General features: G+C 35.1%; 2 long non-coding RNA genes across 2 annotated transcripts; both read right to left on the bottom strand.

Annotated features, from left to right (window-relative positions):
• On the bottom strand, window positions 380-1,361 carry LOC109837668. The gene is made up of 2 exons (XR_002246378.1): window positions 1,202-1,361; window positions 380-679 (listed from the first exon to the last, which is right to left on the bottom strand). It is a non-coding gene; the product is annotated as an uncharacterized LOC109837668 (long non-coding RNA).
• Window positions 3,194-3,596, bottom strand: LOC109836101. Its single transcript, XR_002245830.1, has 3 exons — window positions 3,538-3,596; window positions 3,346-3,445; window positions 3,194-3,253 (listed from the first exon to the last, which is right to left on the bottom strand). It is a non-coding gene; the product is annotated as an uncharacterized LOC109836101 (long non-coding RNA).

Raw genomic sequence — 3,866 nt, 5'->3', positions numbered from 1 at the left:
AAAGACCTAACGCAACGGTTTTAGTAGGCTAAAGCTATGGTTTTGATAGAGCTACGGCAACAGTTGGAGCTATTGTAACAGTTTTAAAAGACCTAACACAACGGTTTTAGTAGGCTATAAGTATGGTTTTGATAAAGCTACGACGACAGTTAGAGCTATTGCAACAGTTTTAAAAGACCTAACGTAACAGTTTGGATTGAGCTATCGCAACAGTTTGGATCGAGCTATCGCAGTGGTTTTGATCGAGCTATCGCAACGGTTTTAATCGAGCTATTGCAACTGCTCAATCAAAGCTGTTCTTGGTTTCCTACGTTAAAATAATTATAGTATTCAATTACCTGGACAATCTTTTTAAGAACATGGCCAAGTCAAATTTTAATACACAATATAAAAGTGATTATGTTGAGCATAATCAACCATAATGATAAGTGCCAACATACATCAGTATAGTATAAAAACTACAAAGTATTAAATCCACACTACCAACATTTCAACTCAGAAAATATCGTACCGAACTAACATTCAAACAATGTACATCAACATTTGATTACAAAACATGAAACTTCTCGGTCAAAGACTATATTCTCTATTTGTTTCCAAAAACTTGTTCCTCAATATCAAATACTCACTAGGAACCTGTCAGTATCAATCTCAATCTTGGCTTTCATCATTTCTGTACCTGTGTAAATTTCCATGAATCAGCATAATTTTTGCAATGATGATAATAAAATTGGTGAAAAAAGATGTTTGAAAAGGAAGTTAAGAGAACAATGTACATCATGCTTGTTTGTTGCCACAACCAAATCCAACCATTTTAACAAAAAAAGCTAAAGTTATCAAGAGCATCTAATCACAGCCATATTCGTCACCCTTATCCATAATCCCAACATGGAATGAGCGAAGGGGGTCTTTTTTAAGTCACTTAAACATTATTCGGACAAAGCGGCGATAAACCAGTTTAGTTACTAAATAGGTTTAGTTATATGAACAGAGGAAATAAAATCACTAAAACATATGAGTTATGCCGTCCTCAGTGACTACCATGGACTCTTTGAGGTATTATCACAAAACTATCACATACTTTTCTGAAAGCACATGGGCAGCGTTCTACTGATTTGAAAGTTATGATATATTTCTCTAATTGAAGTAGTTTGCATATGATACAAAAATTGATAAATATATCTGGGAGCAGAAACAATACCGATTCAATGGCATAGCAAGGGACCATCAAGATAACACCAACCAGAAACTTCTGCTCCTGTAATTTCACAGACAAAAAAACAAAATTAAAAAAAAATCCAAATCAAGCTCAAAAATAACAACGAAGATGACCAATGACGATGACCGATGACGACGACGATGACGAGTCTCTATAAACACTTCTGCATCTGTTGGAGGCCGGTTCAATTCCTTTTCCTACAACAAAACAACGCATCTGTTGGAGGCCGGTTCAATTCCTTTTCCTACAACAAAACAACACATCAATCATTTAGCCATTCATTGCATGTCTAAATCATTTAGCTATTCCTACAACAAAACAACACATCAATCATTTAGCCATTCATTGCATGTCTAAATCATTTAGCTATTATTAATGCATAATTACACTGTAAATCATATATAAACAACATGATTACCATATCTCTACGAATTCTTGCAAAACTTTTTGAACCCGCTGTGTGCAAGAGCGTTTGACTGTTTCGACTTTCCTTATTCTTTTCACTTGCTTTCTACATAATCAAAGAACTTCTAATAAGTATTCTTTAATCAAAATAAGCTAAAGCCAACCTCGTAGTGCTAATGATGTAAAGAAAAACAGGATATATTAGAAATAAAGACTGAAAATTCTGCAGCAAACCATCTGAAACAACAGCCCAAGGTGACTATTCTTGTTTCTCTCAAAATAAATAAAGGCCTGCAACCTCTTAATTTGTTCCTATACATGATGAAAACTACTACTTCATGCCGGTAGAATAATACGAAATTTGACGTGTTTATATGCGCGGTGAATAGTATACGCAAGCCTTTGGTTGGTAATAATATTATTGTATTAGCAAGCCACACGTATTATTAGAACATTCCTCTCTTAGTTAACAACCTATCCTTTTTGTTTACACCTTTTAAAACCAAACTAACAATCATGGAAACTTAGCTTTATGGTAGACCTTCGAACATAAGCAAATTATTAACAAAACGTGTCCTGTTTCGCTTACCCATTCCCATCAAAAAATCACCATCACCGTGCTCACCATCAAAGCTTCATTCAAAAGTAAGCTATTATTAGCTACAAAAAGCGTATCACATGTGACAAATATTACATGTCAGTGGGTCATAATATCCTCTGATTTGTTATAACTTAAAATTCAGGTCATAATATCCTCTGATTCGTTCACAAAGTCATTTGTTCACAATCATTGTGACATGTAATTTGAATGTATATGCTGATTTCTTTCAGTGAGTTATTCGGATAAGTAGCAATTGTAAGCTGATTCTTTACTCCAATCATATTTATTTTTCCTTTTTGCTAGTGGTTTAGAAAAAGTCTACAGTCTCCATGATGTACCATTAGTTCTATTCAACTGCTGGGAATCTGCTTGAGTCCTACTTATAAAAACTATGATAATTTAAGTCTGATCCATGATGTACCTTATGATCTGACAGTCAGTGAGGGAACTGAATTTGATCAGAGTTTCCAAGAAGTATCGTGCAAAGATTAGTTATCATCTTAAAGAGGACCATGTCATACAGATATAATAATTTAAGTGAATAAAACAGAAGGATCAGACTTGCTCATCTGATTAAACTCAGACATCAAGAAATCGTTATCCTATTTAACTCAAACCTGTCCAGATCTAGTCCTGTGGCTTTAATTGCGTTTGTATACATGTTTGTGTACAAAGCAAAATGTGTACGTGTTTGTGTCTGTTTGTGGAGAATTAGTAAGGGAGAATGAGAAATTTTGCAGTACAATGTAGTGTTTTGCCAAGTGGTTTAACATATACATGGAAGACCTAACTAGACACTAACTACTGGATTAGTCTATACAGCAAATTTGTGCAACGAAAAAGAATTTTAACTCATTTCAAGCATCTGTATAATGCCAAGATCATAAAATAAAATAGCAATAGTGAAAAGAGCATATCTTATATTACATCGTGAAGATAGACTTTGTCAATACCTGATGCTTGAGATGTGTATGTAACTTGACTCCCCGCTGTTGTAAAGGACATCTCAGCTATATTATTGCTTGTGTCTTGGGAAGAAAAAGGAGAAAAAAATAGGACAAATTAGTTTCAGACCACATAAAAATGCCAACTAACATCAGACTGAGATATTTGATCAAACCTTCATCCTCGCTCTCTGTGTCAGCTTCATCTTCGCTGAACTCATGCACCTTAGGCTTAATGTTGAGCCACTTCCTCATTACAGTGGAGGGCCAAAAGGGCTAGTGAAGCAAAAGAGACAATAAATTTGATTGGCATATGAAAGTCTATGGATAACTTCACAAATAACTTGGAATCCGTAGAAGAAATCTACCTCTCCATGTGCTTTCCTCTTCTACTCTTCATTGTCTACACGCCTTCTAAATTCCACGCACCTCCACAGTTATTACTAAGCAGTCATATGCTCTTATCAAGAGCCCTTGACAGTTATAAACCACGAGGACAGATTACAGGTTGCTTTAGATTCAAGGAAAGAAGCAATGCAATGCCAAAAAAGATCGAAGGTAAAAGAAAACATGTGGTGTAGAAGAACAGAAGGAATTTTTAAAAAGTACCAACTTGCTCCAGGAGGTGTCCATAAACAACATATTTCATCCCCTACTGCTCCATTAGCAAATGCTCTCTCAAGAAAGTCATTGGCAT

Source organism: Asparagus officinalis, chromosome 4 (assembly GCF_001876935.1).
Source record: "Asparagus officinalis chromosome 4, Aspof.V1, whole genome shotgun sequence".
NCBI lineage: Eukaryota > Viridiplantae > Streptophyta > Magnoliopsida > Asparagales > Asparagaceae > Asparagus > Asparagus officinalis.
The sequence above is the reverse complement of the archived record's forward strand: the minus strand, read 5'-3'. Positions and strand labels throughout refer to the sequence as shown.